Source organism: Coffea eugenioides, chromosome 6, assembly GCF_003713205.1.
Source record: "Coffea eugenioides isolate CCC68of chromosome 6, Ceug_1.0, whole genome shotgun sequence".
Classification (NCBI taxonomy): Eukaryota; Viridiplantae; Streptophyta; class Magnoliopsida; order Gentianales; family Rubiaceae; genus Coffea; species Coffea eugenioides.
This window is the reverse complement of record NC_040040.1, coordinates 54,767,316-54,779,976: the sequence shown is the minus strand read 5'-3', so window position 1 is coordinate 54,779,976 and position 12,661 is coordinate 54,767,316.

Genomic DNA, 12,661 nt, shown 5'->3' with positions numbered 1-12,661 from the left:
CTCCATTTGTTTTTGGTGTAGAAGACGTTGATATGTCTCCCAAAATGACTCCTCATGAGGTGGTTCAACTCTTGGTTTAGGCCTAGAAAATATTGAATAAGCCTTCTTATCACCTCTTATATAAAACCGGTTTTAAAGAGGGAGGTTGCATGGAACCCCTCCTCTTGAGAGATTCGTTCTCTCGCTTGGGTTTATGTTTGTATTCTCTCGCTTCCCTTTGGCCTTTTCCTTGATCGAAATGAGGTGTTGGAATGATATCCCTCATCATCTGCATCATGATCAGCACTCTGAACACTCGAAACCCTATTGTGTGTATCTCCGGTACCTCACATCTCAATGGCAGCCAACCTGTCGGATAATTGTGTCATCACAAATTCATGTCTCTCCACTTGTTTTTGAAGAGCTTGGAGCACTAGTTTGAGTGACATGTCGGTCTCAGATGGCTCGGGTATGTTCCCCTCTTGAGACATATTGTCAAACCTGCAAAACAAGTGTATCCTAGTTTACCTTGCAAATCACTCGTGTATCACTCAAGGAAACACACTCACTCTCAATTTTCCTTCTCGAAGTTCTTAAAACAACTCAAACTCTCAAAAATTCCAGAATTAATTGCCCTATAAGCAAGTAATAAGACACAAAGCAGAATTTTGCAAATCCTAGAAAAAACTCTACCCGAAGCTGGAACTTTTTGAGCTGTTGTTTTGCTGAGTTTCTGGTCAGTATTTTGGAGGGTAAATAGTGCTTTTGGGGTGCTCAAATAATGTAAGAACCAGTCCTCAAATTTCAGTCAAATCGGCTCGTAAAAACTAGCTCAACCGATTTTAGAAATTCAAGAATTCAAAGGCGGTTTGGCTTAGGTGTTTGTGGCATTTTAGGTTTGGTTTTGGAAACTGATTTGGGTGTGTTTGGGGCTGGTTAGGTCGTTTGGGTTCGTTGGAATTCAATCAAGATTGGAAACCAATCAAGATTTGGAAACTAATCAAGATTTGGAAAATCAATCAAGATTTGGAAACCTGATTTCCGTTGTGTGAGAGCCGATTCCTTCTCTTCTTCCTTTTTTTTTGTTTCTTTTTTGTTTTTTGTTTTTTGCTTTGGCTCTTCAAGGAACACAAATTCAGGTCACACCAACAAGTTCATCCTAGGAGAAGACCCTCCTAGAACCTCCCAACTTTGTAATATCAGAGTTGGACCTTTTCTCCCCAATGAAAATTGAACTTGATTGTTCTCATGAACTCAAGACCTCTGACACACGAAGGTAATCAGCAACCTTAAGCAAATAATGATGGATGAAGAGACACCACGATTAGGGAACAAACTAATCGATAAAGTCTGATTTGAATCCTGAGTTATGAACTCAAGAATTCAAGAGTAAGTTCGATTAAGAATTTGAAGGAAAATTCCTCACGATTTCTGGTTGTAATATTCCGTCCTTTTACTCATACAAGAGGTGCCTTTTTATAGGATAGAACTAGGGCAACTCCGTTTGGAGTAAGGATTGACAACTCACCTACCTAAACTAGGAATAGGAATTCGGCTCACATAAAGAGCCAACTCTTTATGGCTTCCCGATAAGGCCCAATAATTAATAAAATCTACTAAAAGGATTAAAACTCAGTGACAACATGTCCTTTGTGCGAGTAACAAACTACTAAACTAGGTAGCTTTAAAACAACTACTAACTAAGCTAACAAGTATGAGATCATTCTTCCACTTCAAACGTACAAGTGAACAAGGTAACTTCATGGTCCATCAAATCCTCAAACTTAGCTTGCTCTTTACTTGTATGGTGAATGATCAACGCTCGTAAAGCTTCCTTCACCCTCTTGGATCTTGGATCTTGATCTTGTCATCGGACCGCCAATGTGGACCAAAGGATCCTTGACCCAAGGTTGAAGTTGTTGCACACCCGTATCTGCATCAAGTTCATTTTGAGCCATCCGTGGTGATTCGTCAAAGTTTGCTACCCTGTTATGAATATCTGTCCGAGAGGAAATGAGAAGCTGCAACGTGTGGCTTGAATTTGAACTACTCGTGAACCGATTTTGGAAACGTTTCCTTCTGATGAATTGAAGTATTTTGAACCTAGTTTCCAACGCCACCAACCATTCTTAATTTGAACTTGTATTGAGTGAGATGTAGTCTGATTTCTAAAGTGCAATAAAGTTGGAAAACTGGAAAGCTTTTCCTTCTTGCTGGCCGACTGGTCTAGTTTGTTGTGGGATGTTTTATTTCAAAATTTTGATGTCAATCAATCATCAAGTGTTTATTAAAGTTTTCTAGGATCTTGGTTTCAAAAATGGATCGAATTTGGACTGATTTCATTGTGCAAAATGTTTGGAAAAGAAATAAAAGCAAGAAGGCAGATTAGCCTTGAAACATTTTACGAACTTTAGTCATTTTGTTAACTGCCTTCCCATGTAAGTTTTTGCGTGAAATTTGATACAGGGGTAGTCCACATATAGAGGTTTAAGTGTACCAAATTTGGTTGTTGAAATACCAAATTTGGTGTTATTTCAACAACCTTTCGATATCCAAATGATGCTACAAAGATAGCTGTTTAAATCTGGAAATTTAATGTTCTAATAGTGAAAATTTACCGACTTTGAACTGCTATATCTTGATACTCAAGACACCGAATTTAGTTCCGTTTGCCGTGTTCGAAACCTTGTTTGGAACTCTTATTGTGCTACAAATTTCAAAGGCTGATTCATTTTCTATGAATTACGCCGAATTTCCAAAGATGACTGCAAAACCAAGACTGGTTCAAACCTGTCCTATTGGAACTGAAACTTTGAATTGAAAAATGAATGCTTTTCGTTTAGAATCTTGGAAAAGTGTCCTCTAGGAACTTTTAGTACTTTGGATCTAGTTTCCAACGGTACAAATTTTTCCATTTTTGGACCTACCAAGTGCAAGATCTGATTTTTCAAAATTTGACGCGTAAAACTGAAATTTTCCGACTTGGTGGGAAATGAGTTTTTAGAAACTTTTCCCCTATCCTTTCATATTGATCGATCGTTTTAAACTCGATTTCATGGAGGAAATCAGTTTCTTTTGTGTTAATAAATCCTCACTTTTGAACCTCGATTTTTGAGTGATTAAGGTTCTCTTTTGAGACATGGACTTAGTCTAAATAAGTGTACCTTCATTATTGGTTAATACGTGGTTGTGAGTGAAAGTACTTGTTATTTGTTCAGGCGCTCAAGGAGATCTTCAAGAGAATCTCGAAGCGGACGCCAAAAGGCTTAATTGCTTGCTCACTCACTTTTGTTTTGACTTGGTGAGTGTCAAGTGGATGAATTGTTGTTAAATACGTGGATTGGTGCTTGTGTGTTATGTGAATTCGAGTTGTTGAGACGAGTGTGTACTTTATCGCACTCGTTCTCTTTTCCATGAAATTATGATTAAATTTCACTATGTGAATTGATATTCGACTCGTGTGATGTGATGTGGTTGTGACTCGTATTCGTGATCGTCGATTGGAGTGTTGTCTCCTCGACTTAAATTCGTATTCGGGGGATGCCCAAACTCGTTGGCTAACTTTGCGAATCGAGCCAGCGTGGGCTTGGTCGATAAGCTTAGCAAACCATGAGATATTCATAAAGCATGATCTATTAGAGAGATTTCGCTTGGCATACTCGCGTAGTATTGCCATGATGTACTCGAGTAATATCAAAACCTAGATGAACGGGCCCCCGGTAAGGGAGTGTAAAGGTGACGGGATTCGAAGAAAGTGGCGTATCTACGGATTTGATACTTATGTGGTTGACGGAGTGTCAACATGGAATTTGATCCAGACCTTGACTCGACTACATGAAATTTAGCTCCTGAGAGATACAGTATCCTTGAATTGTTTCTGCTTACTTTTCCTACTTGAAATGTTAATTACTCGAACTTTACAGCTTCACTTACTGTATAATTGTTGTGGCTACTTGGAATACGAGTTTGCATGTGTGTTTTTTGGCCTCACGAGCATTCGCTCACCCCGTTAGTTTTGTTTTCCTTAGTAGGAGCTGAAATGGAAGCAATTATGGAGAAGTCTACTTGGTGGATTTTTTATTAGAATTTTGAATGTATTTGTTTAGACAACTTTTGGGGGTTGTATATTTTGGAAATGAGGTGTACTTTTGGTATCTTTTGATGTAAGACTTGAATGTTTATTAAGGAAGCGAAATTTCTTTATATCTTCGACTATTAGTATCGGTTGTTATCCTTAAGTTTGAATTGAATTTGTATCGAGTCCTGGCGAGAGTTGGGCAGGCGTGCCGCCAATACCCTTTGGTTTGCCTTAGGGAGAAGTGGGGGCATCACAGAGTGAAGGTGTGATTTTTGGTCGAATTGGACTTAGTTTTGCTTATGGATGCTTGAACCTACTTTGGTTGTGATATATAAGCTGAAATTTTGCCAAAACAATACATTTTATAAGAAGTAATGGTCACTTTAAACATGTTACATATGTCTAGTTTTAAACTTGAAAGTTTTAATCGTTTTATTTCCAAAAAGGGCATGCGTATATCTTGCATATGGTTTACTAAGCGTCATGATTTCTATTTTCATGATCTTCCTTTAGTATTAACAAGCGAAGGTTGTGCATTTTGAAACCCTATTTAATTGCATTTTGCTACACGATATTTAATCATAGATTTTGAGAGTAGCCAGCGAGCTAGACCAGAGCTTGATTTTGATAAACAGTGAATCATTGATGAGTGTCTCCAATTGAATGGTCGGACTTGCTATTTGAATACAATGCTTTTTTATTCTGATTAGGATGGTAATTGACTTGTTTGAGTGGGCCAGGGTGTACTTTATCACACTTGCCCTAATTTGAGTCGAATCGAGCCGACAAGAGCTTGGTCGAGGATATTGGCAAACCATAGGTACTGTTTACTGTTTCTCCACTATTTATTGTGTAGTTTAGTAGATGCGGTCCACTGGATTCGGTATGCTCGAGTATTACCACCACTGTTATCGTTGGAGTTTGGGCTCAGTAAGGGGTTTGATCGGTGGATGGAGATAGGAGTTAAGTGGTGCTTTACTGGACTTGTTACTGTACTTCTAGGGTTGACGGAGTGTCAACCGATCCGTGACCAACTGCTGTTGGATTAGCTTGCAAGGGAAAACTATATCCTTATAGATGAAAGTGTTAATTGTCTGATTGACTGGTTACTTGAAGTTTTAATGCTTAGTTTTGTGAACCTTTACTTCCTTTTACTTTGAGTTTTAAATTATACATAATTGCCAACTTGCTATTTGGTTTGCATGGTGTCTTGGAATGTCATTGAGTTTTAACTCATTCCATTAGTTTTTTTTCCTTACAGGGGTTGCGAGCATGGGCATGTGACTAGGGCAGGCTGGATTTATGTCTAGATCTTTTGGCTATTGTAATTGTAATAGCACTAGTGCTCATCTAGTGTTAGAATCTCAACTAGACTTTGAATCTTTTGTTGCATTTTAGGTATGTATGGATATTCGAGATAACCAAATATGTATATATATTTCTAGTTGGAAACTGCTGCTCCTCTTGTTCTTGAAGTTATGATTTGTGTTTTTAACTTGAAAGAGTGAGCCCTGGCGAGAGTTAGACAGACGATCCGCTAAACCCTGGGGTACGCCCTAGTGAAAGGTGGGATCGTCACAGGTGGTATCAGAGTTTAGATTTGAATTGACCTGAGCAGATTATGTGTCTTGTAGTTGTGGCGGTTTAAGGGCGAATGTCTAAGTGTGAGACCTTAGAGAGTCAGGTGACTAACTTTGCTTCATTTGTCTAAGTTTCTTATCCTCGTAATGCTACTTGTAATGTAGGAAATGGAAGGAGACGGTGAGAACGGGAGTTCCAAACAGCCTCGTAGAGTGCTTAGCTATCAGGAACGTCCAGAAGGGCCTATATTTCATGGGCTCCGAGGCATAGGGTCAGACATGTGATTGCTGACAGACCTACTCATATCTCGATAGGGTGGTCCTCACCATAGCAAACAAGAGGAGAAGGTTGGCTAATGCCAATCGTGAGGCCCAAACAGAGAGTGAGCGCTTGAGGGCAGTGCTAAAAATGCAAGGGGATAGAATTCGAGAGTTTAAGGCTTCTATTCTTGAGAAACAGAAGCGAACTAATGCTTTTCGAGAGCAAGTACAGGAGGTTAATGGTCGTCTCATTCGGGTGGTGAGAGAAGTGAGGAACTGAACAGAAAACATTTTAACTGAGTGTGGGATGCTCGTTGATGAGATGGTCCAAGTGAACTTAGCCGAGGAAGGCCAAGGGAACGTGGCCCCTAATGAATCTGACTTTGAACCTAAGAAAGGTCAAACTAAACCCGAAGAGGAGGTGGAATCGACTAGTTCGGTGATGAACTGAGTGAGAGATCTAGGTTTTGTGGTTGTGCATGGCAGTTAGGATGTGTTATAGGATAGTTCGGCTAACACGTCACCTCTTTTGTTTTGCTTTTGTTATTAACGTGTTAAGGCTTATGTGTATAGCATTTGCTTTTGTTTCGTGTACTTTGGCGTCTACTATATACTTGACTTTATTGGGTTGACATGTACTGCATTTTATGACCTGGTATTTGAGTTGTTATGGTATATATATAGTGTGTTTTATTTTAAATATGTTTAATTATCCTAACTTCATGATTTGGAAATGCTTTTACTGAACTCTATAGCTACTTTATTTTGTTTATGCATATATAGTCTATTTTTTCAAAGAGATATGGAAGGTAAACGAAGTTAAGAATGTGGGGCTAGTCAAGGACGTGGGGCTAGACAAGTACAGGAACCAAGGGAAGAAAGAGACGTAGTGGCCGAGCAACAACGTGAATTAAGGGCTAAAGCAGGGGATCAAGTAACAACGGCAGTATAGCAAATGATCGATATTTTAGCATGGTTGGTAGAGCAACAGGGTCAAGCCCCTGTTAACCAGTCTAGGGACCCTGAAATAGGAAAAGATAGGGCCCTGAGCATTTTCAAAAGTTCTCTCCTCCTAAGTTTTTTGGAGGGGCCAGATCCGAAAATAGCTGTGAATTGGTTGGAGACCATGATTAATATCTTTGGAACTTTGAACTACACGGAGGAAAGATAGGTGAACTTTGTTGTATTTCAATTTGAAGGACCAGCCCGAGCGTAGACTTGGTTAAATTTTATATGAGAGTTTAATGAGAAATATCTCCCACCCTTAGTCCAGGAGAAGAGGGAGGACGATTTCATCAGGTTGCGTCAGGGAGCCTTAAGTGTGTCTGAGTATGAAAATCGATTCACCAAGTTATCCAAATTTGCTCCTAAATTGGTAGCTAGGAGTAGAGGAGAGTGAGGCGATTTGTACAAGAATTGAATATGAAAATTCAAGAGGCTTTGGCGGAACAAATCAATACATTCATGGAAGTCCTTCGAAAAGCCTAGAGGATTGAGATTGCGAGGACGGAAGTGAAGGTTTTTCGTGCAAGGAAGAGGGGTGTGCCTAGTAGAGGGCAAGGGTAAGGACAAGGTGATCGTAATGTGCCACCTTCTAAGGTAGGACAAGGGGCCGGTGGTATGAAATTTTTGGGGCCATCCAAAGGAATGTCTCCAAGAGGAATCCAAGGTGGAAGAGGACAACCGAAAGGTGCCTTGCAAGGAGGCCAAACATCAACTCCTCGTTTATTTTGTGGATATTGTAGAAAGTTAAATCATACTGAGGACAATTGTTGGTGAAAGGCATGGAAGTGTTTATGATGCGGTAGTGCTGAGCACCAGATTGCAACCTGTCCACTCTCCAGTGAGACCCAACAGGCAGATAAGTCAAACTCTAAGCAACCAAATGTAGGAGGGAATAGACCCAGAGTGCCCGTCAGAGTATATGCTTTGGACCAGCAACTCATCGTTTAGCCAAGATTTTGATAAACCCTGATGCAACTCATTCCTTTGTCAACCCTATTTTTATGTGTGAAATTGATGTGAAAGTCGAGAGACTGTCATATGATTTAGAAGTAAGAACACCCACGGGTGATCAGTATTTACTTGCTAACGAGGTGTATAGAAATTGTGAAATTTGGTTTGGTGAGCAAAAATTGGTAGTAGACCTTATAATTCTAGCCATTAAGGGGTATAACGTCATCAAAGGAATGGATTGGTTGGCTCGTTATCACGCTCGGTTAATTTACAGAACAAAAGTGATTGAGTTTTGTACACCATATGAAGCAACCTTAAAATTAGATGTGAGAGGTACTTTAGCCTCATCTGTCCTTATTTCGGAAATTCGGGCTAGAAAATTACTAAATAAGGGGACACAGGGGTATCTAACCTTTCTTGTTAACACCCCGGGAGATAAGATTAAATTGGAGGATGTGCTGGTGATAAATGAGTATCTCGATGTTTTTCCTGATGAATTAGTGTCATTGCCTCCCGAGAGAGAGATAGAATTTAAGATTGATCTGGTACTTAGAACCACACCTACCTTGAAAACTCCCTATCGGATGGCACCTGTCGAATTTAAGGAAATCAAACTGTAATTGCAAGATTTGTTAGAGCGAGCATTTATACAGGAAAGTTGTGATGCCCCCACTTCTCCCTAAGGCGAACCAAAGGGTATCCGCGGGACGCCTGCCCAGCTCTCGCCAGGACTCGGTACAATTCCCGTTCAAGTTTAATACAATACTAGCTATCACGACAAGATAAAGTAAGAAAGATAAGTCGCTTCCATAATAAACATTCAAACTTACACCACGAGTTCCAAAATACATCAATTTTCCAAAATATACAACTGCCAAAAGTCTAGTCGATTACATTTGGAACCCTAAAACAAAGGTACATCCAAAAGGGTTTCTCCGAGTTTCACTCCATGTCCATGCCTGTTAAGGAAAACAAATCTATGGGGTGAGCAATTGCTTGTGAGGCCAAGAACACACATGCAAGCACGTTGTCCAAGTAACAATCCCAATTAACAACTCAAACAATAATATTTGAGTAATTAACAGTTCAAGTGAAATTTAAACAGAAATAATTCAAGGATATGGTAGCTCTCAGGAGCTAATTTCCACTTGCTTTGCCAATCTCATTCGTATACCTTCCCGTGATGACTTTCCGTCAACCGGGTCAATATTTCCAATCCGTAGAACTCCACTTATTTCTCACGTTCGTCCACCATACACCGTACCGGGTCCGCACGTCATTTATAAGGAGATACTCCACGAGTATGCCAACCAAGATCTCTCCAATAGACCAAGCTTATCATGTTATTTTCATGGCTCACCGAGGTTCCCGACCAAACCTATGCCAGCTCGAGTCCCAAAGTCGGCCTATGAGTTTGGGCGTCCCCCATGTAATGTTTGTGAGTCGAGGAGATTCACTCCACGACGCATGCAGCCATAGCATACCATTTCATGACATTCAAGCATTCGATACATTCAATCATTCATTTCATTTCAATCAAGTCATTCATGATCCATTCATTTCATTTCAATCAATTCAATCATGAGTCATTCATTTCAAATGAGAACGAGTGCGGTAAAGTACACACTCGACTCCATTTTCAAAATCTCCAATCATTAATAACAGTTAAGCATGTATCAAGTTCGCATACACTTGACACTCACAAAGTAAAATAAGAAACAAGTGAGAAATGTCCACTCGAGGGTTCAGGCGTCCACCGTGGGATCCTCTCGAAGGTCCTCTTGAGTGCCTGACCAATTAATAATGAACTTTTACACATTATAGCTTAAAACCCCTAATTATCGAGAAAGATTGCACTCTTGTACAATCTAAGAAGAAATCATGAAAATGAGCCTTAATTATTTGCAAATCGAGACTCGAAAGTGGCGTTTTAATAATAGAAGAAAATCTTATTTTCATCTTTGAAATCAAGTGTAAACGGCCAGGTAATATCGAAGGAAAAAAATGGCGAGTTCTAAAAACTCAATTTCCTTTAAGTTCGGAAATTTCAGATTTGACAAGCAATTTTTGAAAAATCATAAATCACTCTCTGAAAGTCCAAAATTGGAAAACTTAGTACCGTTGGAAACTACTTCCAAAGTGCTAAAAGTTCCTAGAAGACACTTTTCCATGATTCCAAATGGAAGACATTCAAATTTCAGCTTCAAGTTGCTGTTTTGGAATACCAAGATAGTTTCAAGGTTGGTTTTTGGCTAACTTTGGAAATTCGGCAACATTCACAGAATGTGAACTAGCCTTTGAAATTTGAAACTCAATTAGAGTTACAATCAAAGTTTAAAACACAACAAGCGGAACAAGAATCGGAGTTTTGAATACTAAGATATAGCAGCTCAAATTTGCTGAAATTCCTCACTGGACAAGGGTTTTCCAGATTTAAAACATGAACTTTAAGACTTTGGTTGAGCATCGAAATGGACTTGGAATGGAACCAAATTTGATAGTGTTACCCTACAATATAAGGGCTATTCCCATTTCAAATTTTATATCAAAATGCGTACAGAAAGTCAGTTAACAAAGCCACTAAAGTTCCAAGAATTTCCAAGGCAAATCTGCCTTGTACTTCGTTTTCCCTTTTCTAACTTTTGGGTCAATGAAACCACCTCAAACATGGTTCATTTATGAAGAAAAGGTCTAATAAACATCCAAGATACTTTTGGTAGGTGGTTCACACCAAGAATTTCAAAATAACTAGTCCCAATTCAAATTAAGGCATTCAACTAGCCAAAAAGAGGGTTTTCCATTACTGAGACAGTTCGCAATTCGGCCACAACTCACTCAATTCAACTTGGAATTGAGCATGATTGGTGGAGTTGGAAACTACATTCATAAGGCTACAATTTCTCAGAAGAAATCATTCTGAAATTCTGTCCATAACTAGCTCATTTTCAGGCAAAAATTTGCCGCTCATAACAGGTTTTCCAACACAGCCGAGAAACAGGGCAGGTGATTTTGAAAGGCTGGTACGGTTCACTCAAGTGGAATCAGGGGATACATTTTATACCGTTAGAAAAATGGAAGTGTCTAGTTTCTAATGCCGCAAACGGCACTTGATTTCGATGTCGAAGGAAAGAGTTATAGCCGTTTGAAATTTGCTGCCAGAGCAACTCTGGACACGTTTCCAGCCACGAAAAACTTTCGAAATCCAAACATTTACCCAACCAAATCAAGTGACTTTTGGTGGAAAATTTCCACACAACCTATACAACATATCTACATAAAAATCAAGTCAATTGGACCACAAAATTTTGCACCAAGAGGCGCGGCAAAGGCAGGGCAGAACCGGCCCCTTCTTTCCTTTTGTTTCCTTTGAGTTTTCTTTCCACCTTTCAACTTATAATCACTAGTTTAGTCACTAAATCAACATAAACAACACCCAATATCATCACATCAGTTCATCAAGTCCATTGTGGGATTTCATAGAACCCACTCACATGATTTCCAACAATATAGAGGTACCCACATGAAGCTATAAACTCCCAAGTGCAATTTAATTTACAAAAGCTAAGATTTAAGGGTTGGATCTTCATTACCTCCTAGATGATCTTAAACCAGAAATTTTTGGCCCTTTGAGCTCCAAGAAAATCGTGAGAATGAAGGTCTTCTCCTAGCCCAAGATGATCTCCAAGTTATTTGTTAGTTGTGGTATGAATTTGAGAGGATTTGGTGCAAGATTGAGAGGTGAAATAATGAAGAAACTTGGTCTTCTTCTCCTTGGGGTTGGACGGCAGCTTGAGGGAGAGAAAGAGAGAGTTGTGGCTGATGGAAAGCTTCTCTTGGAAGCTTAAGAATTTGTGGCCTAAATTTCTCCAAAAGTCAACTAAGAATAGTGCGCGCACGCGCGCGTTTTGTGCTCGTTTCCTCTCGGGTTTGTTTCACTTGTGTACTAAACCTCTAATGCACTTCTATTGATACTATTATTATTCACTCTTAATAGTCTAAAAATAACGGTCTAAAATCCCTCTATTAATCGCGCGCGCGAAAACGCGTACTTCCGATTTGTGCGCAATAGAGCGAAATTTCTAAGGAATTCTTGTAACGATAGTATTACTAACTAATACTTGAGTACTTAAACATAAAAATAACTATTTTAAGACTAATATATGAGTCTTCACTCTCCAAGCTCACTGTACCCTTAAATCGATTATTGCCTCCAAACGCGTATTCACTATTCTCACTAAACGGGCTTCCAAAATTTAAATTTTTGAAACAAGTCATTTTAAAAATATATATAAGTCATAGTTCCATGTAATCGGGTCTAAAAAGATTGGAATAAAATATTCGGATTAAACGGGCAATTAAATATTTAAATAAACTAGTAATAGGAATTTAAAATAAGTAAATTTGCGAGTCCTCACATCCTCTCCCCCTTAAGAAAAGTTTGTCCTCGAAATTATACCTTGATTTGTGAACAGGTCTAGATATTTTTCTCGAATTGCTTCTTCAACTTCCCAAGTTGCTTTCTCTAGCTCATGGTTCCTCCAAAGAACTTTCATCAATAGAATCCGCTTGTTCCTCAATTCTTTCACCTTACGATCCAGAAGCTTTATCGGTTTCTCCACATAGGTTAGTGTCTCATCAATTTCTATACTTCCCGGTTGCAAGATATGAGAAGGGTCTGGATGATACTTCTTAAGCATGGACACGTGGAAAACATTATGAATCCGAGACAGACTCGGTGGCAGTTCCAACTTATACGCTACATTTCCCACGCGTTGGATAACTTTATAAGGTTCTACAAACCTCGGTT